The sequence below is a fragment of the Cebus imitator genome, unplaced genomic scaffold (genome assembly GCF_001604975.1).
Source record: "Cebus imitator isolate Cc_AM_T3 unplaced genomic scaffold, Cebus_imitator-1.0 Scaffold28, whole genome shotgun sequence".
In the NCBI taxonomy this organism is placed as follows: Eukaryota; Metazoa; Chordata; class Mammalia; order Primates; family Cebidae; genus Cebus; species Cebus imitator.
In genome coordinates, this window is record NW_016107343.1 from 3,895,694 (window position 1) to 3,920,310 (window position 24,617).

A 24,617-nucleotide genomic window follows, 5' to 3' on the forward strand; every position below is an offset into this window, starting at 1 on the left:
CAAGTTTATAAAAGCAAGTAAAGGTAAGACGTTTAAATCTTTTCAACTAATGGTATTAGAACAATTGGATATTCACATGTAAAACTATATATTGTTGATCCATTCTGTGCACCACATACAAACATCAACTCAAAAGGGTAATAGACCTAAATATAAAACCTAAAACTTTAACACTTCTAGAAGAAGGCATAAGACAAAAGCTTTATGACCTTGGATTAAGTAAAGGCGTCTTAGACATAACTGCATAAAAAAAGAACTTGTAAATTGAACTTCAGCAAAATTCAAAATTGCTTTTCAAAGACACTGTTAAGAGAATAAAAAGACAAGCTGTTAAGAGAATAAAAGACAAGCCACAGACTGAGAGAAAATATTTTCAAACCATGTATTTGGTGAAAGATGTTTATCTATAATATATAAATAACCTTCAAAAATAAATAATAAGAACATAAACAGTGTTATTTAGAAATAGACACAAGATTTGCCTTCACCAAAGAAAATATACAGAAAGCAAAGAAACATATGAAAAGAAAAACAACATTATTACTTGTTAGCGAAATGCAAATTAAAGCCACAATGAGATACCCCTGTACTCCTATTAAAATGGCTAAAATTAAGAGGCCTGAACATACCAAGTAATGCCAAAAATGTGAAGCAATTGGAATTCTCATACACTGCTGAGAGAATGTAAAGTGGCACAACTAATTTTGAAAGCAGCATGGCAGTTTCTCAAAAATTTAAACAACCACCTACTATATGATCCAGTCATTCTCCTCTTAGGTATTTACCCAAGAGAAGTGTAAGTGTATACCAATGCCAAATCTTCTACGCAAATGCTCACAGAAGCATTATTTGTAACAGCCAAAAAAGTGAAAACATCCCAAATGTCCATCAATTGGAGAAGAGGCAAGCTGTGGTATATTCATATAATGAAATACTATCAGAAATGAACTATTGATATATACTACAACACAGATGGATCTCAAAATAATTATGCTGAGTGAAAGAAGGCAGACAAAATGTGTGCATATTGTAGCTTCCATTTATATAATTGTAGGAAATGCAAATGAATCTATAGTGACAGAAAGCAGATTAGTGGTTGCCTAGGGATTGGGGGTGGGGGGTGCAGGAGAGAGGGATTTCAAAGGGGCACAAAGAAACTTTTGGAAATGATGGATATGTTCATTATCTCAAATATATGTATGTCAAAACTCATCAAATGGTATAGTTTAAATATGTTCAGAATATTGTATGTCAATTATATTTTAATAAAACTTAAAAATAAAAGGTAAAGGCATCCATGAAGAGATAAAGGAGCAACAGGGAAGATTGTTTCGTCTCTTCCCTTCTCATATTCTACCTTCCCAGTCACAGCCTGGGGATGGTGAAGGAAGAGAAAGAGTGAAGTTGAGGGGATATTGGGACTTGGGCCAGCCCCAGAAAAGCCACAGCTTCCCTGTTCCTCCTACCTGCTACTCTGCTCACTTCCACAGCCTGTTTCTTAAATTGATGTGTGAGAGCTGGCAGGGACCTGAGAGATGATAAAGTCATATGCAATAGTCAGCAAATGTTTGTCAAACACAGTATTGGTCAAAGAAACAGAACCTATTGCAAATATAGATATAGATATAACTATATATATATGACTATATATATAACTCTCTATATATGACTACATATATATAGTCATATGTTGCATAATAATGTTTCAGTCAACAATTGACTACATATACGAGAGTGATTCCATAAGATTATAATGGATATTTTATACTCTACTTTCACTGTACATTTTCTATGTTTAGATACACAAATAATGAGCATTGTGTTACACCTACCTGCAGTACTCAGTACAGTAACATGTTGTAAAAGTTTGTAGACTAGGAGCAACAGAGCATACCATATAGCCTAGGTATATAATTGGCTATACAACCTAGGTTTGTGTACATACACCCTATGATATATCCACAATGACGAAATCGCCTAACAACACATTTCTCAAAAGGTAACTCCGTTGTTAAGTGACACATGACTATAGACACACACACACATACACATACATATATATAAAGAGAGAGACAGAGAGAGAGAGATGTTTATTAAAGGATCAGTACATGCAATTATGGAGGCTGACAAGTCCCAGTATCTGCAGCTGGCAAGCTAGAGACCCAAACGAGTTGATGGTGTTAAGTTCCAGTCAAAGGGCAAAGGGCTTGTTCCAGCTCCAGGCATTCAGGCAGAAGTAGCCTCTTACTCAATTTTTCTGTTTTATTCAGATCTCCAACTTATTGGATGAGGCCCACCCACATTAAGGAGGGCAGCCTTCTTTACTAGTCCACTGATTCAAATGTTAATTTCACCCAGAAACACTCTCAGAGACACACCAGAATAATATTTGACCAAATGTCTGGGCACCCTGTGGCCCAAGCAAGTTGGCATAGAAAATAATCCATCATGCTCACTGTGGTGACTCTTGTTGAAGATGTGGGCAGGGCTAAGAGGAAGTGACAAAGGATAGTGCAGCACTGTGGGATTAACAATATAAAGGAGATACTGCCACTCCGAGGCTAGGACCTGGCGGGAAGCAGCCACCAGCACCTGGGCTCAGTATCTGCAGGAGATGAACGTGAAACTGGGGTAGTGGCCTTTTACAGAGAGATGCAGACAATCCACTGCCCAGTAGCATGAAAGCAAGGGAAGTCCGTATCTTAACCTTACTCTTCTTCTGCCCCAGTTTCTGTACTGGTACTTCACATTAGCCAAGACAGAGGGAAAGTAAGCCCATTGAGGCAGTTCATACAAATCAGCCTCCCGGGGCCCAAAGCAGGTCAAAGAAGACTCAAAAGTGGCTCAGGAGGGGTCAATGAGAAATATAGAGTGCACCCCATTACCAGTGAGGCCATTAAGGCTCAGAACAGTTAATTTCATAAGGAACAATTAGCAGAGCCAGAACCAAACTGGCTTTTCTGACACCGAGTCCAAAATTCTCCCTAATTCTTCCTGCTGGCAGTCTGCTTTTTTCTTCCTCTAAGATGAGTCAAGGGGCTTCTTTGGGACTTACGACCTAGATATTGAAGGGCTTCCAGCTTGATCTGCAGATGTGATTGGGGCCCTGGGGTCTGCATTTCCCTATTGTCCTAAGACCTCCCACTCCTGACCTCTGCCTACTTCACCAAACACTTTATTTATTTTGTTGAGACAAAGTTTTCCTCTTGTCGCCCACGCTGGAGTGCAATGGTGTGATCTCAGCTTACTATAACCTTCATCTCCCAGGTTCAAGCAATTCTCCTGCCTCAGCCTCCTAGTAGCTGGGATTACAGGCACGTGTCACCACGCCAGGCTAATTTTTGTATCTTTAGAAGAGATGGGGTTTCACCATGTTGGCCAGACTAGTCTTAAACTCCTGAGCTCAAGTAATCCACCCCCCTTGGCCTCCCAAAATGCTAGGATTACAGGTGTGAGCCACTGCACCTGGCTTCACCAAACACCTCCTGTCCCTTTAGTCACTTCAGCTGCTTGTCTTCTTCCAGTCCCTCAAAGGCACCAGCCTTTCACCTGCCTCTGAGCCTTTGAACACACACTTCCCTCTTCCAGTAATGCCCTTCCTCTCACTATTCTCCTAGCTCAGTCCTCTTCTTCCCTCTCTTGCAGAGATACTTCTGTTACCCACCCACCTGCCATTAGAATTCAGTCACCTTTCTATTCATTGTTATTGCCTCCTGTTCATTTTCTTTATACTCTTATAGAATGTGTAATTATATTTATATTCAGAAATGCTAACAATTGTTTCATAACTATCACTCCCACTGGCTTTGAAGTTCCATTGGGGTAGGAACTATGACTGTTTTGCTTACTGCTGTAAATTCAGTGATTTGCACAATGCCTGGCACACAGTAGGTGCTCAGTAAATATTTGTTAAATGAATTAAGCAACTATCTGTGTAACAAATCTTAAATCCCAGCAAAAGAGGGAATCCATGAGAGGCACTAGCCATCAAGGCAGGTTCCCAGACTCAGGGCTTCCCTCATGAGGAACCTATCACTTTCCAGTAGAGATTTTGGAAGCACCCCTCTGTTTTATGACAGGCTTACAGAATGCCCCCATTAAAGCACCAAACTTTTAGTTTAAGAAAACTTAGGTATTTTATTCCCTTGAGAAAATGACAATCCCTTGAGGAGGAATAGAGATTTTAAGCTCATCAGTCACTTATACCGCAGGGTAGGTATTTATTGAGCCCTTTGATCCTTTAAAAGAAAAGTACCAGAGAAAGAATGCCGGGAGGGACATGGAGGAAGGATCCCGGAAAAAGGAAGGATAGAGAGTGAGGAGGCTAAGGCAGGCCCTGCCTAGATTCAGATTTATTTGACCATTTGTTGAGCATAAACTATGTGGCAGGCATGTGCCTGGTGCTTTGCAGACATTCTTTCTAATCCTCACAAACTCCAAGAGAAGCAAGAACACCAGCCCCATCTTATCCATGAGGCCATTAAGGCTCATGAAGGTAAAATAACTTGCCCAAGACCACACGGTATGCAAGTAGGAGAACTGGGATTTCAATCTTGATCTGTCTGGCTCCAAAATGCATGGTTTTTCCCTCTAACTTGACAAATTCCTCCAAAAATCATGGGATAATCTAGGGAGAATGTCAAAACTTAAACCTCCCTGTGGCAGAAGGCCTGGATAGACTCCGGCAGATATTCCCATCAAGAGCAATGGAAGCCACAGCTGAGATCCTCATGTATTTAATGAGAACAATCATAACAACAGTAACAGTAATAATAATAACTAATAGAAAGTGCTTATGAAGCCCTGTGGCCAGAACCATATTAATGAGACCCTCTCACATATCCCTCACCTCAGCCCCAGGAGAAGGGTGCCTTTATGAGCCTTATTTTACAGAGAAGGAAGCTGAGGTTTAGTGAGGTTAAGTTATTTGCCCAAAGTTACACAACGAATAACCCAGAGTTCCAGCTCTGACTGCTCTACTCCTTTCAAGGAGTACAGCTCTTAAACTCTCCATTGGGGTGCTGTGATTTTTTGGGGTGGGGGGCTTCCTTCCTAAACAACTGCCCACTATTTGGGCACCTGGGGCACACCATGCCTCTCCCTTCTTCCCTGCACCACCCCACAGCCATGTGGGCAAACACCCTGCCTCTCCCCAGGCAGGGGATGCCCAATTAATGCAAATTAATTTAACTTAATTAAATTCTGCATTCTCGTTTTCGGAGAAGCAGGCCTATGAAGGATGCTGAGTGCATGGTCTTAAGGCAAATCAACGCAGATGATGAAAGAGCCTATTTCGGTTAAGCAAATTATGAGGAGGCGGGCGATGTCCTCACTCTAATAATTTCCCGTGAATTATTTATATGGAAACTGCAATTACATCGGGCAAAACAGTGTTGTGTGCATAAAGCTCACTTAATTACCCAACCACCTGTTGGGACACAGGGTCCTCCGCCAGCCCATTTCTTCCCCCAACAGGTCCTTTCTTTGGAAGGGCAGGGAAACCGGGGACCTGAGGCAGGCGGAGCTGGGAGGAAAACTGTGGCTGCGAGGCCAGGAAGCACGACCTCCACTAAGCAACCAGCCCCCAGGCACCCAGCCCTGCTGCCTCTGGTCCAGCCTGAAGCGACACTCCCCATTCTCTAGGGCCTGGGCAGCGCCTGGCCCTTCAATGCCTCTATCTCATCCCTGAAAACGAGACAGGAAAGTGAGGAGTAAGAAAGGGAAAAACGAGAGGAAGAAACGCACTCCACACCCTTCCCAGCAAACCCTGTAACCAAAGCAAACGAGACTTCTTTCATCAGTGCCCGGTTGTTTAACTGGAAATGAGGGTTGCCATGGCAACCATCCTGTCACATAGTATTTCTTACCACTTGCCAGCGGGAGAGGCGTTGATGTGGAGCGGAGAACTCCGACTGGGTGAGGAAAGCTGGAGAGGTGGGGGTTGGATTGTTTGTGATCCATTTGTTAAAACACAAGGTCACACAGGCCTGTCCCTAACCCAGAGCATCTTGGGTTCCTCTCCATTTCCAGGATCATGTGGGTGGGGCATGGGAAAACAGCTCCTTCTACTCACCCCCTGGGGAAAAAAACCATTGTAAATGTCAGAAATGTGATGGAACTGTTAAAAATACATGACATTGGTAATACAATAAATGGTGAAACATATATTCTTCTTTGCTCTGTCACTGTAAAAATCACAAAATTTTCTCCAACTAAAAGTAAAAACAAAGAAAATGTATGACCACCGGGAGAGGAGGGACAGGAATCAAGAGTGTCAGTCGCAAGACGGGGCAAGTAGCCCTCCTTCATCCCCGAATTTTAATCACAATATGTCCAGGCCCCAGGGAACAGATAAGGGTCTGATTAAAGGTGGGCAGAAGGTAAAATTAGTCATGTATGCGCTAGGCTTGTGGAGAGGTAGGGTTTGGAGATCCGGGCTGCCTTCTAACTGCTGGTTACTGAAAGTCGCTGGAGATCAAGAATTCTGGCTTCTAACCCTGATCAATCGCTTACTGCTATACAATCTTAAGAAACTGATTAACAGGGGGAAAAAAAAAAGAGAAACTGATTAACAGAAAGAGCTTTTAGTTAGCTCTGAAGTTCAAATACAATGACTGCAGTACCCTGATTTACTTCACAATTAATGATGCACATAGCAAGTGGATAAAATAATAACTGTATTTAGTAGCTTAAAATAATGATAATAGTTGACATGCATGGAACACCGCATATATGCCAGCACTAAACTGAGCTTTGTATACATTTATCATAAATCCCATCTCAGAGACTGAAAAACAGAGGTTAAGTGATGGGCCCTAGCTACAAAGTCAGGAAGTGACAAAGCCAACCTGGAAACCCAGAGCTCTCCGACTCAAAACTCATGCTCTTCTTGGTAGGAGGAAGTCTGGAGATCATAATCCAAGTTTTCCGACAGTCAAGCTCCCAGCCCACGTCTCTACTGTAGTTGGTCTCAATCCAGTCTAGGACCGGCTGCTTAAGGGATGAAATGGAGTGTTTTTTCTCCTTTAAAGATTTACCATGTATAAATGTATGAGAATATTAAAGGCAACAATTAACTTTATTGGAAACCTTATATTCTCCAGCCTCATTAGAGCTGCCAACAAGATCTATTATTAGGATTACTATGCAGATACTGTAATAAAAAGGGTATTTAAAGTGGATGGTTTGGCAATGAAATAAAATAGCTTTTCTCTCTCTTTCTTTTCCTTTTCAAGATATATGTGTGTATCAGAGATGGTCTGGAGCAAGGCAAAAGCCCATGAGACCTGAGGACTGAAGAGCTCATAAAATTTCCCTTTGCCACCATTGCAGACAACTAGGACAGTCAGGTGGGGGCGGGAGCTAGAGGTCACCAGAGCCCTCTTAGCCTCTCAGCAGGCTTGCCCCCAATACCAGTTGGAAGAGAAGGATTTCTGCAGTAGAGAAGATCCTGCTTATTCGAGCAGAAATGTGCTGTAGGGTCCAACTGCTGTCTCTGTACAGTTGTGGGCATCTAACCAAATCCTTCTTGGTAGCTTCAGCTTCTTTCATCTCATCTACTCATCACAAAGATGGGAAGTGATTCCCCTCACCCCTTCCCTCTCTCTTCCTCTATTTACCCCACATCCCTGCCCTGGGTTATGGAAAGTCAAAAAGGAGTGCCTGCCTCCTTGCCTTCTATACCCTGACTTGCCTCCCCTCCTGGCTCAATTCTTTCTTCTCAACTCAAAGCCTCCCTGGATGAGGTGAGAATTTCTCCCAGGTCTGGCTCAGGAACACAGGGAGCATGGTTTGCTTGGGCTTCCCCACTCCTCAGCCTGCCAGCTTCCATAACACGGAGAAGATGCTGCCCTCCCTCCCAAGGCCACCTGTTCCTCCTCCCTGAGCAGTGGCTGCCTCAGTCCCCACTGAGCATCCAGTGATGCCATTTTCTAAGAACCTGGGATGGGTGACAGAAGGGGCAGCTGGCATCTGATCTCTGACTCCCTGGAAGCACCCCTGACTTGCTGAATGGAAAAGTCACAGCTTCACTGGAGGCTCAGTTCTCCTGTGAAGCCTCATAGAGCTGAGCCCACACTTATGATTACTACCCTTTTTATTAATGCTAATAGTTACCATTTACTGCATGCCAAATACTGACTCATTTACTCTCCATGGCCACCCTGTAAGGTAGGTACTCTTGTTATGTTCATTTTTTGAATAGGGCAGGTAAGTTTCAGAGAGAAGATATAATATACTCAGCCTTCATCAGTGCTCACCTGGACCTTTACAGTAGACTTCTCACTGGTCTCCTTACTGCCACTCTTGATGATCTGCAATTCATTCTCCAGTAAGGCAACACCCTGTAAATCTATTGAATGTGTCAGTCCTTTTTGTGCCTCAGGGCCTTTGCACTGGTTGTTTCCTCTGTCTCAATAGAATGTTCTTCCTCCATATTACCTCTTTATCATCATTCAGACTTCAACTCAAGGAGACCTTACCTGACCACCTTCACAAGCATGCACCTGCCTGTTTTATACTCCACACTGTATCACCACATGTCCAGTACCTGGAATAGTATGTGGCACATAGTAGGTACTCAGTAAATATTTCCTAAGCGAATATTGATGAACTTATCCAAAGTTACATACTAATCAGAGTTAGAGCAGAGAGTCAAATGCAGGACTGTCTGATTCTTAACCACATCACACATATGTGTGTGGTTTGGTTGTTCAGGAGAAAGAAGAGTGGGATGGGGGCTTCCTAGAGCCACTCAAAGACAACTAACCAAGAGTCCGAGGTCCTTTATAGGACCCAACTAGAAGCCAAGCAGTGGGAAGGCCAGGTGAGGACATTAAACCCAAGGAAGGAGGGAAGGAAGAAGGGTTGAGCACGTAATCCCACTGATGGGAGAGGAGACAGGGGCTGTAGACTGGAGGCCAGGGTCACAAGTGAGCACTGCTTGGCTATGTGATCCCCACTCCAGGCTACCAAGACTCACTAATCCTAGATGACAATCACTGGCTCTTACTTGCCCCTCTCAAAGAGAGAGAAGACATGACTGTACGAGAAGCTGTGGGAAGCCGGGGACCAAGTCTCATGTGCTGGGTACCTGGCTTGAGGGACACACTTTATGAATTCTCCAGTTCTGAACTTCCCTTAGTGAAGTCCGTTTTACCCTGAAACAGCAGTCAAGCCACCTGGGGCAGGCGGGGCTGGGAGGCTCCTCTGTGCCACGGTCCCAATAAGACTTCACACACCCACCTACACCCAGGCAACACTAGCGGTCAGTTGTGCCTTCTGTCTGTGACCCAGGGAAGGCTATTCCATACTTCACTTTTAACTTACAACAAAGTGTCTAACATGCCCAACAGTAATCACTGAGCTCGTACTATTATCATTTTGAGCTCTGGGGAGATGGAAAGAATGCAGAAAACACTATCTCTTTTGGGAGATCAATAGTTTAACTGGGAGAAGGACACACACACACACACACACACACACAAGACATACTACTTAACTGCTTAAGAGCACGGACTACGTCAGGCCAGGCAGACTCACATCCAAGTCATCACTCAGCCACTTCCTATTTGGGCAATTGTTTCCAGCTATCTAAGTCTCAGGCTTTCCGTGTGTGCATACACAACAGTGCACGCATCCCTCACACACTATTGTGGAAGCAAATAGCAAAGCACTTTGTGAGCTGTCTGCTACCCACGTGCTCAATAAGTGAGAGGAGTTGTTGTCACTGCCATTGTTGTTACAGGAAACAGCCCACAGGTCACATATTAAGAAGTACAAATTAATTCATTCATTCCAGGCGAATGCAGCTCATAACTGCTGAGAAGACCCTGATGAAGAAATATCATTGAATGATGCTGTGGGGGCGGGCAGACTTCTTGGAATAGGCAAGTTTTGAAGCTAGGAGATGATTCAGAGTATTAGCATATCAAGAATGATTTCTAGGGCTTGTCAACTTTTCCTTTTTTACATTATAGCACACAGATAAAATGGCAATATTTGCTCTGCATGCTGGAGTCAATAGCACAGGCTACTCGCAGTTAGAGGAGACCTTGCCAGGGGCTATCCTGACCCACCCAGGCATCTCAAGGGCTGAGGGATTTGCCCCCTCAACACACAGGTAACTTAGTTGTGACTCAGCAATGTGGCACAGCAATCTAGTGGGGAGCTCTGGTTTAGAACAAGTACGTCAATTGACAGATGACCAAACAGACTTGGGGAGCAGAAGTGACTTAGATGAGGTCACTCTGGGCCAGCACCAAGCAGAGAACCAAAGGTCCTATACTATATTGTCTGTTCTCAAAAGATAGGAGGACATCAGGTCATGTGAGAAGGTCAAGTAGCTCACCCCAGGGCAAAGGAGTGGGGCTAAATAGCATTAATGGAAGAGATCTGACCCAGTAAATAGTAAATCTAACAGTAGCTAAACTGGGCATCCAGGGTCTCTGGCACTGTGCTAAGTGCTTGGCATGCCTTATCTTGTTCATGGTAATGGCCCTATGAAAGGTCACTGTGTTAATCAAATTGTGATGTCAGCTTTGATGGTCACCAGAGGAGAAAAACCAGGGTCGGGGGCTGTCTCCAGGGCCATGCTAGTCACACTTACCTGGAGCAGGAAGCAGGCTGATCCTTTAGCTTCAGACCTCCATAGCCAGGGCCAGAGAAGACAGCCCAGAGAAGAACGGCAGACCTTGCTTCATCTGAGCTGAAGGAAGTCCCCCACCCCACCCCCTCATTCTCCTCCTCTACCTTCCTTACCTGCTGCATCCACAGGAGCAACATGCTTGCCCCCTGCCACCTTGCCATATGCATCTTCGGCAGCCCATCTCCCAGGTGAGGAGTGTGTCAGCATAGCCCGCACTCCACCACTATTTAGAACCTCAGCCAGGACTTCTGAGGGCACCAGCAGCATGCAGGGAAGTAACTCACAGACACTCAGCTTAATCAAGGATACGCTTGGCCCAGCCTGAGGCCCAAGTCTGGCTTCTTCCATCTGGATCTGTTAAGGCCCTGGCTGGTCGGACAATGCCTCTTGGCCTCAGTCCTTGGATATACTTAATCCTTTCTGGTCAAACTACCCTCTCAGTTGCCACCTGACAGCCTTGGTGCCCGTCTCAAAGGTCTTCCTCCAAGGCTTCTTTGCTTGTGTCCCCTCAGTGTCCCCTCCCTTGGTTGAATGCAGCTCTATGCACCCTATGTCCGGCCCTTGTCTTCAGAAGCCCTCTCCTTCTCATGCTAAGTCCCTGCATTTTCAGGCTGTGTTCTGCTCCTGGCCTTCCCCGACACTGTGCTGCCTAAACACAGCTACGACTTTCAGACGGCACGGCAGAAATGGGAATAAAATCGGCATTCTTCCACTTGGCTCAGGGAGGCCTGCTGCATGACCTTGCCCTTGCCTCACTCTTCACCCTTATCGGCTGGCACCTCCTCTCGCACCCCACTCAACCACGCTGATGTTGGCGGGTGGTTGTTTCTTCCATGACACCAAACTCTCCTCCTGCAGGGCTGTGTTCAGGCTGCCCCCTCTGCCTGGAACACTCTTGACCTGACCCCTGCTGGTCCTGCTTATCTAAGCTCAATATAATCGCTTATTCAGATGAGCCTTTTCTTACCACCCTCTCTAGAGAGTAAGCCCCCACTCTGCTTTTGTCTCTTGTATCATCACCCAGATATTTTCCTTTGTACCACTTGTAAAAATCTAGGATGATATGTTCATCTCCCGCACTCCGAGACAAACTTCTTGAATGCAGACCATGTCTTCTCTCCATTTTCCTCTTGGCTGGCATAATTCTTGGTATATACTGGGCATTTATTTAAAATGTATGGAATGAAGGATTGAATGAGTTATATATCCTAAATTTCAATCCCAACCTTGCTGCTGACTAGCTGTGTGAACTTGGCAAGTCACTTCCTTCTTTGGGACCTCAATGTCTCCTCTGTTGATGGGGATAGAGAGGGAGATGGTTGAAGTCATCCCAAAGGTTCTTCCGGCTCTGCTCCTGCTGCAGCCAGGAAGTAACCTAGAAACCAGCATTAAGGGCACAAAGCACCCCTCATCCAAGGAAAGATCTCACTTCCCCATGCTCAAGGTATGAAAAATACTTCCGTTATAGGAGAAGTAGCTTGCACCAGCATGAACAGCCTGAAATGGAGGCAGCCCTGGGGCTGGTAGGCCTTGGCAGAGGCACCAAGGCCCAGTGGGCCACAGTGTGGGAAAAGATGGGGGCCTGCAGGAAAAGCGCCCCAGGCCTTGCCTAGAGTTGGCTAGTGAACAGAGAGAGCCTCTTAGCCTGGGTCCTTGCATTCAACAGAGCTCCGAACCTCTGTGAGGGAGCACCCTGGGACCCAGGATAGACACAGTACTTGTCATCAGAAAAAGGAAGCTGTTGAATCTGTTTTAAAGTTTAAATGATTCCACCTGAGACTTACTGCTCCTGGCCTCTCTCATCTCCCAACCCAGCTCTCAATACTTCATTCGAATTCCATTACTGTGCTGACACCCCTCCTGGAGTTGAGTTCGTTGCAAGGAGTCCCCCACTTTTATTTCCAAATGAGCCTCCCACTCTCCATCTCTGCAAAGTTCCTTGACCCAAAGGCAGCTCCAGAAGCCATGCTGGGATAACCCACTCACTGTCTAATGGGGATGCTGGGCATTCAACAGGTGAACCCCAACCCCGGTAAAGTATCTGAGAGGCTCTGAGCTTCTCAGGGCTCCTGAAATTTGAGGTCTCATGGCACATACACTGTTTTATCTCCTCCTCCTACAGCCCAACTCTTAAAATTCTTTTATCATGCTGAAGTTTGGGACAGACATCAGCTGTAGGGTTGTGTGTTGGGCCTAGGGTACTGCAAAATCTCACAGACAAGCCTCTTCTACATTAGTTCTCTAAGCTTCAAGTGTGTGTCCAACCTCACCACATGGTCTTGAGCCTTCAACGGCTCTATGGGTGGTTTCACCAGCCACCATGATGTCAAAAAGCTCTGGGGCTTGGTTAGCTTTGACTTTCCAAAGATCTTCCTTTCTCTTTTCATATTTGGTCCCCATAGCACCCCTAGCAGCAGCCTGCTCTGTTCAAAAAACCAGGATGAGGAGTTAAGGGCCTGACTCTGCCCTCCCCCAGCCATCAGATCAGGCAGGTTACGGCCTCCGCTCCTCCCTCCATCAGGTGAAAAGTGGGCCAAGTGAAGATTAGATCTCTTGGTTCTAATATTGGAGAGAAGCAGAGCAAGTTTTAACAAGAAAAAATGAAACTGGGATTCAAATCACAGATATGATTTGCCTGAGATCCCAGGATGGTTGGCTTAAGAACCAACCCTAGAATTCCTTTCCCGACTTCCATTCTTATTATCTTCATGGGATCATGGGAAGCTCATGGCTACTACACTGGACAGCAAAGATAGAGAACATTTCCATCAAGACAGAAAGTACAATCAAGCAGTGCCCGTTTGGAAATCATCTATATATGCCTTTCTCCCCTCGGTTAGATTGGTCTCCCGAAGGGCAAGAACTTAGCCTCCTCACCTTAACACCTCCAGCGCCTAGCCCTGTGCTTGGTATCACAAGTGCTCTAACATATATATCAGGTGGAGCTGTTTGCTCACAGAAAGCCTCGCCACCCAGCTAGGAGCTGGGTCTCAAGCTCAGCCTAGGGAACACTGCTGGAGAGTGGGGTCTGTATGGGATGGAGCATCCCCATCTTCAGATGGGGTGGCCAGGAGCCTGGGTGCTGGAACAAGAGGCCTCACTAATCCATCTGTATTCTACAAGGACAGGTGAAGAGATCACCTGGTGCCAAGGGGGATCCCAGGTGGAAGGGAGCAGACACCACCCATAAAGGAAGCCAGCAGAGGGTGCCACTTCCTCCACCTACATAGACAGTCCCAGCTGGGCAGCCACCTCGTTAGCACCAGGAGGCAATTCTGCTAATTACCAAACCCAAACTCAGGATTTGTATTTTTCTGAAATGCTCACCCAGGAGGCAAATCTTCTGCCTTTTAAAAAAAAAAAAAAAAGTCAAGATGGATAGGGGGAGAAAAAGCTCATACCAGTACATACTAATTCAATCTAATCTTGGTCATTTCAGTTTCTATAAGAGAGTGCTTTCATAAAGCTACAAAGCTAACATCCATAACTCTCCAGTTTCCCCAGACAGGACACCTCTGCATTAAGTTTCCCATTTATCTTCGGAGATGGCAAATCATCCATTTATAATGGGATCTAATAAAGCAAGCTCCCGTTGCAGTCCGAGCTGCAGGAATGCACTTCAGATCTAGAGACACTGCTTTGGACCCCATGATGGCTTCACCTTCTAGGTGTCTGAGTGCAGCTGGGGCGTCAGCATACGACTTAGTTGTGGTGCCATGTGTGTGTTTCGTAGGAGGGTGTGGCCTGCAGGAAGTAGCTACCCTACTCTCACCAGCCAGCCCATAAATCGCCCCCCACCCCGCCGCCAAGACCAACGGAGGAGCTGGGCTGGGTTTGAGACTAGCTCTTTAAGGTAGGCAGAGTTTCCTGTAGGGATGACAATTTGGAAAGGAATAGGGTTTGGCAGGCTGACACAGAGGCTTAGCTGAGTAGGTGGGGACAATGTCCCACTGTCACAGGTCAGTGACTGAGAGCAGCCCCTGAGACGGAGTTTTGCCAGCGGGGTGTTTAATAAGAAGTGGCATGGGACCCACAGCAGTGGTCATGCAGGATAGGAACTGAGCCTGGAAAGAGGGAGGAATCCAGCTTTTATGCAGCCCAAAGGCAGCCTTGGCACCCCACAAGGAGTTGTGGTGCGGAGAAGGGCCCTTGGGAGCCATCCCGAAGCCAGCCAAGATGGCCAGGCCTTTCTATTCCCACATCAATCTGTCAGTGGATGTGGGCCACCCTAGAGGAGCACAACCCCAGCACGAGGCTGTCTGCAGCTGAAGTGATCTCTGTAGAGACCGATCGCGGAAGCCTGTCTGCTGACTTTCCCAGCTGGTCAACATGTTCTTCACTGACAGGAGATCTGGGCTGGGTTGCGTATGATAGTGTCTGCCACACCTGCTGAACAACCTGTGTCCCTCTCCTTTCCACCCAAAAATGTGGTCTTTATCGTCTGTACCTGTGACCTATGATGCCAGGCCTTGGGCAGTGGCAGACAATGAGCCCAGCTTGACACTCGCTCAGTTCTACGCCCTGAACTTTCTCTGGACAGGTGTCATAATAAAGCCCATAGACAAGGCCTGACTGACCCCTGGCTCAACATCTGTGGGAAGCAGAAGGACCTTGGCAGTGAAGGGGTTGTGGGCCTAGCCCTGGCTAGCGCTGGCACAGGCTAAGGGGATGCAAAGACCAGGCAGACCCACATCAACAAACTTTGATGAAGGGTTCTGGGTTCAGAAGATACAGGGCTGCTCTGATGGAGCACAGAAGTCTGCTAAGCGCCTTTTGGGCTTACCCCAAAAAGGGCTTAGCAGACTGCTGTCAGGGGGCTTGCCCCAAAAGGGGCTTAGTGGACTGCTGTCAAGGAACCTCCTGACCTGGTAGGGAGGCAAGTTTGGCATCCTGTGCTATCTCATATGAGTAGGAAATGTCCTCTGCCCAATCCCCAAGCTGGAACAGGGAGTTCTGGGTTGAATCTGGTGCCATTTCCAAAGCCCAGTAGGAGTCTGGCAGTTATCTAGTGTTAGAAATGGAAGGAGGGAATCCTCAGAGGTCCCAGTACCCGTACAGGGCAGGGGTCCCCTTGTCTTCCTTTGGGGTCTCCCAGAAGCAGACTTGGAGACCAAGATTCAAATGCAAATCATCATTTTGGACGTGAGATCAGGAAACATCAGAAAGGACATGGGGAAGAGGTACAGGGTGGGAAGGCAGCCAGTGAAGGATTCCTTATCCAGCAAGTTTGCACTGTGGGGAACCCATGCTTAATCCTGCCGGGAACTCTGAGAAACAGTGGAAAACATTTGCCTTGGTGTGAACCCATCTAAGGGATGTGGGAACTGGGAAATTTGTGTACCGGCTCCAGTCAGTCATCACTTGAGGACTCCTTTCCCAGGGAGAGTGTGGGCATTAATTCCCTCGCATTTCCAGTTGATGAGTGGGCAGCAAAATAGACTCTGGGGGCAGAGAAGCCTCTCAGGCAGAGAAATGCAGGTGCTGGCTGCTGAAAGCCGGTGTGCGCTGCAGAAATAAGGGAAGGGGATATGGGCAGCCACAGGATCTGCTGCCCCTCCTCTGCATCCCCAGGTATGCTCATGTCGCCTCTGATCAAACTCTTCCTGGAACAGGGAGCTTACTACCTCACAACCACACATTGCATTGCTGGACAGTTCTAGTTCTCAGATAGTCATTTCTTAGGTTTAGCAAAAATCTGCTCACTGGTCAGTCTTGGTCCAGTGCCTTCTACTAGAACCAGGGTAGGAATTTGTGTCTCCGTGTTTCACGGCTATCTCCCCAGCATCTATAAAAAACTCCTGGCACGTATTAGGTTTCATCAGCCCCCTGCCTCTTAGGAGTCTATGACTCTTTCCTGTTTCTAGCTTGCTTTTCCACTTATACCCACGTGTTTAAGCACACAGCACCGTGGCTGGATCAAAGCTGATCTCCAGTGCTGGTACTCACCCATTTGACAAGCAGTTGGTGAACTCCTACTACATGGCAAACACTCTTCCCAAGTGCTCTGGGCTCTGGCTCTCTGGGGCATAAAGTATTAAGACAGAGGTAGAAGAAAAAAAAAAAAAAACAGACACACACACACACACACACTGGGGATTATGCTTTTAGGAAAGATGGGAGGTGTTGAGTTCATCAGGCACGAGTCGAGGCACACACGGACACGCCCCCCGCTCACAGCTCACTACGTATTCCCTTTAACAGAGCTAACTCTCCCAGTGTGGACACTGAGGCCCGGCCAGCCCTTAAAACACGGTCTTCAGGGAAATCAGCCCTTCAGCTCTCCCACCAAACCCTTCAGGAGAAGGCATGAGGAATGGTTTTCCTCACAGTCCCCAGGACGCACTTTCTGTTGCCCATTAGGTCTGGGGAACTTGGCTCTCAGAGCCCCTCCCAGAAAGAGCCACAGCTCCCTCTGCCATTTGTGTTTCCTTTGAAATGTCTCTGTGTGTGCAGTTGGATTAGCTCCCCTGACTGAAATATGGCTCGGGTGCCAGGAAGAGCAAGCTCGAAGCAGCAAGGCGAGTTAAGCTTTCTGCCTCTAGCCGAGGGCTTAGCGGTGCAGATTACAACAGCAGGTGATGAGCGACGTTAGCCGCTGCTGTGGAGACTGTGAAAATCCTGTTACAGGGCAAAGGCGTTTTAGCTACAGCTCCAAATTTCAAAGAATGATTGAGTTGGAACATGGCAGGCAGGAGGGAACTAGGGACCAAAATTATTTGACTTAAACTGAGAACCAGGCCTGAGGGGGCCGCTGGGTTAAAGAATTCTGGAGAGGGACATGGGCGTACTGCCCCCTGCCCACCATCCCCTGGGTAAAGACTTGTTCCTCTCTCTCCCCAACAGCATGCACTCCTCCTCCTTTCCACCTCCCCTCTGCTCCCCTCCCTTACCCTCCCCTCCTCTCCCCTCCCCACCCCTCCCCTCCCTTCCCTTCCCCTCCGGTCCGCTCCTCTGCCCATCCATAAGCATAAGGAGCTTTCATCTGCCTTGAATTCTGTCTTCCTCACCAATCTATAAGCCTCTGGAGACCAGAGCCCATGTCTTCAGCCCTGTGGAGTTCAGCACAGCTCCTGGCACATGTAAGTGCTCAATAAAATTTGTCAAATGATCAACTGGTTACTGCCTAAAGGTGTATCTTCCTTGCCTTGTTCCACCTGGTTCCCAGATTCCCCATACCACACACACACACGCCCAGCATACACACTGAGCACTCCTGGGAACCCTCATCTTTACACAGCCACCCCTGGTTCCTTGAAAAAGAAATAGCACCTGGCTGCAGACCGGAATCCAACTGCAAATGACTCACTTAGGGCAAAGGAGCATGGGAAAGATTTGTGAAACCAGTGAAAGAATGAGGCTTGAGTATTTGCTTTACCCTGTGTGGTGGGAAAATGATAAAGTCACAGGATTTAAGAGCCTTTTCAGGCCGAGCACGGTGGCTCACGCCTGTAATCCCAGCACTTTGGGAGGCCGAGGCGGGCAGATCACGAGGTCAAGAGATCGAGGCCATCCTGGCCAACATGGTGAAACCCTGTCTCTGCTAAAAATACAAAAAAAAAAAAATTAGCCGGGCATGGTGGCGTGCGACTGCGGTCCCAGCTACTTGGGAGGCTGAGGCAGAAGAATCACTTGAACCCAGGAGGCGGAGGTTGCAATGAGCCAAGATAGCACCACTGCACTCCAGCCTGGTGACAGAGCAAGACTCTGTCTAAAAAAACAAAAAAATAGTCTTTTATGCTGGGTGCAGTGGCTCACACCTGTAATCCTAGCACTTTGGAAGACCAAGGCAGGTGGATCACGAGGTCAGGAGTTCAAGACCAGCCTGGCCAATATGGTGAAACCCCGTCTCTACTAAAAATACAAAAATTAGCCAGGTGCGGTGGCGCATGCCTGTAATCCCAGCTACTTGGGAGGCTGAGGCAGGGGAATCGCTTGAACCCGGGAGGCAGAGGTTGCAGTGAGCCGAGATCGCACCACTGCACTCCAGCCTGGGGGATAGAGCAAGACTCCATCTCAGAAAGGAAAAAAAAAAAAGAATCTTTTCCAGAGTCTTTGAGTCCAACACCCACCACCATCACCACATCGACCCTCCTACTCCTCCACAACCCATATTGGCCTTAAGGGGAAGTACCTTGAAGTGGAGGAAAGAGTATTTGGGCTTGAAGGCCATTGGGAATCTAGGTTCAAATTCTAGTTTTTCAAGTCACTTAACCTTTCCAAACCTCTGTTTCATCATCACCAAACTGCCAGTCTTATAAACTGTACCCTGAGACAACGTCTATAAAGAAATGACTCAGTGGTTAATACACAGTAGAGATTAATTCAATAATAATGGCATTATTTCGGGAATCCTGATTCCCCATAGGCTAAACCTCTATCCCTAAGGAAACCCAGTTTACAGAGGACATGAGGTCCCTTGATCTGATTTTATCCTCACAACAACCCTATATGAGGGGCGTGATGATTATTCCCTCTTACAGAGTGGAAACTGTGGCTCACAGAAATAACTTCCCCAAGCTTGCTGGGCTAGAAAATATGAAGGCTCAACTGGAACCCAGTTAGTGAGACTAAAGCCCAGAGCTGTTTTCTATGCCAGAGTACCCGCCAGACAGGAGCAACTGACTGTCACAGGGAACCCTTATCTGGGTGGGACCTATTGTCTGGCAGACAAGGATGTTGAGGGCAAGTCTTTCCTCCCTCCCTTCCTCCCTCCCTTCCTTACTTCCTTCTTTCCACCATGCAGTGATTAAGCGCTTGCCATCTGCTCAGTCGCTAGTAGTGAATATGCGGGATAGAGACAGTCTGGTCCCTGCTGAAGGCAGCTAGCAATCCAGTCAAGGAAAGGAAACAACAATTACAAGTAATTTCAGAGCACTGGGTCACATTCCCAGAGGACTATCATGGCGCTTCACATAAAATGCACATGTGGGGTCAGAGGAAAAGAGGAATGGTCAGCAGTGCCACAAAGCAAGGACAAGAAACCCTGCAGGGCTCCGAAGACCCTGGAATGATGAACAGAAGATCCTAGGAGACTGCTTGCCTAGGAAGGAGCTGTGCAAAGATGAAATGAGCTGCCTTGGAAGACAGTGAGTTTCCCATCTCCACAGGTATTCAAGGAGTGTCTGAGTGATTAACTTTGGATCCCTCCAGCCCAAGACTCTCCACATTGATAACAGTACCTGTTAAAGAGTCCAATATAAGAAGAGCAAGGGGATCCAGAAAGGTCAGCTCACACTCCCTCCAGAGAAGCTGGAGCTTCTCTGAGCAGGGCGCAAGTCAATCACTTCACAGCTCAGCTTAATATGACTTCAGTCTCCTCATCTCACATAAGCCATTGCCCCTCCATTCCAAACCCTCCTCTTTCTGCTACATCTTGGCATGTTATGTGCCTGTGCAGGCTCTATGATCTGTTCTGCCTAAAGGTAGAGGGGCAATAATCAGTTTCAACATAATTCTAACAATAACAATGTAGCTCTGCCCAGCTGGTAGCCAGCATGGGGTGGGGGGGGTCACTGCAGGTTTGACATTGCTGTGTCATCTTCAGTAGCTAATGAATGAAGAGACTGGAGGACGTGGCTACTGAAGGCCATCTTTTCCAGGTCTGGGATCCTAGGCATGACATAGGAGGATCTCCAGAGCAGGTAGCCTGAGGCATCTTCATTTTTGCAGCATCAAGGAAAGGGAGAGGTAGAGGAATGAGAGGCCTGTGCCTGACTCCTCCAGACCAATATTTAGAAGACCTGCAGCCGCCGCTGCTTCCCCTAAGAGAAAACAAAGGAGAAAGCAAGCAAAGACCATCCGAAAATCCCCTTGTTTGCCCTCCTCTTCGGAGTCTCTGCAGAACACAGGCTGGCTATGTCCCAAACAAACAGGAGACTGGGCTCCACTTCTGCTGTGCCCTTTGCAAAGGCTCCTGTCTACATCTCCTCTGCCAGCACGATCTTGCCCTCCCAGAACTCAGGGAGGGACTGCAGACCATGAGACTCTGGGGCAGCAGGCACCCTGATGTGTGCCAGCCAAGCACCACACCTGGATGTGCTGGGGGAGGGAGGGCAGGGCACATGGCCCCTCTGGTCCAGCTGAGGTAAGGGGAGCCAGCCACTGCCCTATGGGAAGAGGCAACCGAATGGAAATTGAGGCATCTTCCAGCTGGGGCACCCAGGCCTCCTCCCAGGAGCAGTGGGCTGAGCTGGACACTGGACCCCCTTGAGGGCTAGCCCTCCCTAGAAGACCAGATAAGGAAGACCAGGCTAACTGGGGAGCAATAGAAAGAAAGGGTGGTGGTTAATTTTATGTGTCAACTGGCTGAGTCACAAGGTGCCCAAATATTTGGTTAAATGTGATCCTGGGTGTTTCTGTGGAGGGTGTTTAGAGATGAAATTAACATTTGAATCAGCAGCTGGTCAAAGCAGATTTCCTCCCCAACGTGAGTGGCCTCACCCAATCAGCTAAAGGCCTAAATAAAACAAAAGGCTGACCCTCCTCCTAGCAAGAGAGAATTCTTTCTGCCTGATTGCCTTCTAGGACATCAGCTTTTTCCTGCCTTTGGACATAAAACATTGGCTGCCCCTGGGTCTCAAGCCTGTTCCAAACTGAAACCTCTACCATTAGCCCTCCTGGTTCTCAGGCCTTCAGACCCAAGAGGGAATTTAAAACCTCAGCTCTTCCATATCTCCAGCTTGCCTACAGATGTGGTACTGCAGGCTTGGGACTTGTCAGCCTTCATAATTGTGTGAGCCAATTTGTTAAAATAAATCTCTTTGTATCACACACACACAATTGGCTGTTTCTAACCCTGACTAATACAGGAAGATTCCTACTCAACAATGGAAAAGATATTTGAACACCCTGAGCTGCCCAACCATGGGATGAGCCATAGGTGGGAGAGAGAGGGAGCAGCCCCCGCCTCGAATGCAGAAAAACCAGGCCCTATCCAGCATACATGTGGATTCTTGACTTGGATGAATACCAGTCCTCTCCAGTGTGCCCTCCTCATTTTCCTCCCTCCAGAGCCGTATACAGCATCCATCAAGGGGACAGTAGGAAGATGAATTCTGAGTTCCATGTTTTCCAAAGACCCTTCCAACTCTCAGAGGCTATGATTTTAAGACAGAGACAGGGAGGGTGTGATGTGGTCATTCTCCATAGATGTTGTCCCGTGCAGTGCCCCCAGGGGGAAAGGAGCAGTAGGACATTCGTCATCACCATAAGCCTTCCTTTCTGCCTTTACCCACTTAGATCAATGGCAGGTGAGGTGAGTTCTCTGTTTCCCAACCCTGTGGTCTCTTGGTACCATAAAGCCAAGAGGTGTGTGAATGAGGAGGGAGGAAGACAAGACAGGGAAGGCACACTAGAGAGGCCTGGGATTCATCCAAAGCAGGAGCGGCAAGAACAGGGTGTGGGTCACCCAACGGAACAAAGCAAAAGCTTCCCAAAAGCCTGGCCCAGCTCCATAATTTAGAGCCACAGTGCAACTAGAGGGCCTCCTGATCGCAACAGCCTGCGTCCTCCATCTCCAGCAGGAAATGATGGGAGAATTATAAAGACATGAGGGCTACTCAACCTAGAGAAGAAAATTCTCATCTTTATGTACTTTAAGTAAAGATTTAAAAGAAAACAGTATCTGTCTTGCTTGAAATGTTTTTGCAATAAACCTATTATGAAGAAAAAATGGGATAAGGGTTTTCTTCCTGGCTGTGACAGCAAGTTTGGGATGAAAGAGAATCTAATGGCCTCTCCTCCACCTCTTTCCCACTTGTATGTCCCTCCCGACATGTTCCATGCCCAGCAACATCTAAAATGTGCTCCTTCTCACTCTCCAGCTGGCTCTGCCCAGATATCTTCAGGGAGACCTGAAATGACCAGCTGAACACTATGGTTCAGAGATGAGTCAGCCGGGGCAGTGGTGGCCATAGTGGGAAAGCTGACAGCACAGGTGCAGGAATGGCAGCGGGGAGTGGAGCTGGTAAGACACATGGGACTGCTGAGCAGAGCCTGTGGTGCCCTAGGGGTTCAGCCTCAGCACAGGGAGCTCCTGAGGGGATTCTGCCCACCCCTTCCCCCAGAAAACTCAGCAGATGGTGTCTGTGAACAGGGACACACTCGAGCCACCAGCCTCTTTTGTAATGGATTCCAGGGTGCTAGATGGAGTAAGCCAGGAAGACCCAGAGTATTAGGAGTTGAATTGTCTCCCCAAAATTCATATGTCAAAGTTCTCGTTCCCAAGGCCTCCAAATATGACCTTATTTGGAGATAGGGTGTTTACAGAGATCACTAAGTTAAAGTGAGGTCATTAGGATGGCCTCTAATCCCATATGTCTGGTGCTATGGACTTGGGATGTGTTACTCCTCCAAAATTCATATGTTAAAGGCCAAGCCCCCAGTGTCACTGTATTTGGGGATAGGGCCCATGCGGAGGTGGTAAAGATTAAATGAAGTCATAAGGATGCACCCCTAATCTGATAGAGCTCACTCCTCTATAAGTAGAGGAAGAGACACAAGAGCTCTCTCTCCATTCCACGTGAGGCCACAGTCAGAAGGCAGCTGTCTGCAAGCCAGGAAGAGACCTTGCCAGAAATGGACCCTGATGACACCTTGAGCTTGGATTTCCAGCCTCCAGGACTGTGGGGATAAGTTTCTCCTGTTTAAGCCACATAGTTTGTGGTATTTTGTTACAGCAGTCCAAGCAGACTAATAGAACTGGTGTCCTAGGAAAAGGGGAAATGTGGACACAGAGACACGCACAGAGGGAAGATGATGTGAAGAGACATAGGGAGAAGATGGCCATTGGCAGCTGAGGGGAGATCCTGGACCAAATCCTTCCCCTAACACCCCTTGGGAGGAACCAACCCTGCTGACACCTTGATTTCAGACCTCTGGCATACACACCTGTGAGACAACACAGTCCTGTTACGTAAGCCACCAGTCTGGGGTGCTTTGTTAGGCAGCCCTAGCCAACTCACACACTGGGCTAGACACAGGTAAACCACAGGTCGGAGGCAGGTAGGATCAGGTTTGCCCCCCATGCACCCCTCTGCTCTCAAACCTCCCCTTGGCCTGGAGGGGAACAGATTCTTAGATATCAGGGTCTTTCTTTCCTATTGATGTGCCCTGGGCCCCTGGAATTCCAACTTTCCATCTCACTTTGCGGGTGGACTCCAGACAAGGTCTTAGTTTGCTATGCAAGAAGAAATCATTTTTAATCAGGAAACAGTGACTCTCAGAGAGAGAAATCCATGGAGACAGAGCAGGCCTGGTGCCAGGGAGAAGGCCAGTTGCCAGAGCCCAGTTCCCTGTTTTAATTCCATGGTTCATGGGGGAGGGCATCTCTGCCCTGCTGAAGGGGAGGAGAAAGACAGGGGTACTTATCAGCAGAAGCAGATGCCCTCCCAGAGGCCTGGCTGGTGCCCTCCTCTCGCTGGGCCTGCCCCAGTATGATGGCTGGACTGGAAGGAATTGGAGGCAAAAGCAAGCAGAGGCAAAAGGAAAGGGGTGGGCTCAGAAGGGAAAGGTGGGGGCCAGCACCAGCTGCCTAGCTGTGCCCCGCCCCTTCTCCTCTCCTCAGTGTCTGCTCCCCCATCACACAAGGAAGGAGTCCCTGCCATGCAGTTCCAAGGAGGGACAGAGACAGGGCATGGAGTCACACAGACAGGAAGGAATCGGGTGGGCATCCAGAGAAGGCTGGTATGAGAACAAGGGACAAAGATGGGAGTTAAATGCACTCACGCGAAGCTGCCTCCAAAGGCTGCCGGGACGCTTCAGAAAGCATGTCAGTCTGGCTTTCTAGCTGTCTCCAGACTGCGCCGCCAGCACCTTTGGGATTCTCCCATCACTAGACATTAAAGACAATGAGGCCATCTGCCCCCACCCAGCTGAAACACTCCCTCCTATCAGCCCTGAAAGCAGTCCGTGAGATAGCTGAAGAAAGGAGCCCACTCCCAGGGGTAGGAAAGGGGAAGAAGGAACATGGATT

At 47.7% G+C, this 24,617-nt stretch overlaps 1 long non-coding RNA gene across 2 annotated transcripts; it reads right to left on the reverse strand.

Moving 5' to 3' along the window:
- Positions 1-960: 960 nt before the first annotated feature.
- LOC108300551 lies at positions 961-24,501 on the reverse strand. 2 transcript variants are annotated; one of them, XR_001823485.2, is made up of 5 exons: positions 8,259-10,689; positions 6,849-6,990; positions 5,868-6,076; positions 1,467-1,528; positions 961-1,372 (listed from the first exon to the last, which is right to left on the reverse strand). It is a non-coding gene; the product is annotated as an uncharacterized LOC108300551 (long non-coding RNA). The 2 variants fall into 2 exon arrangements; XR_005199217.1 differs by lacking the exons at positions 6,849-6,990; positions 8,259-10,689 and adding an exon at positions 24,371-24,501.
- Positions 24,502-24,617: the final 116 nt, after the last annotated feature.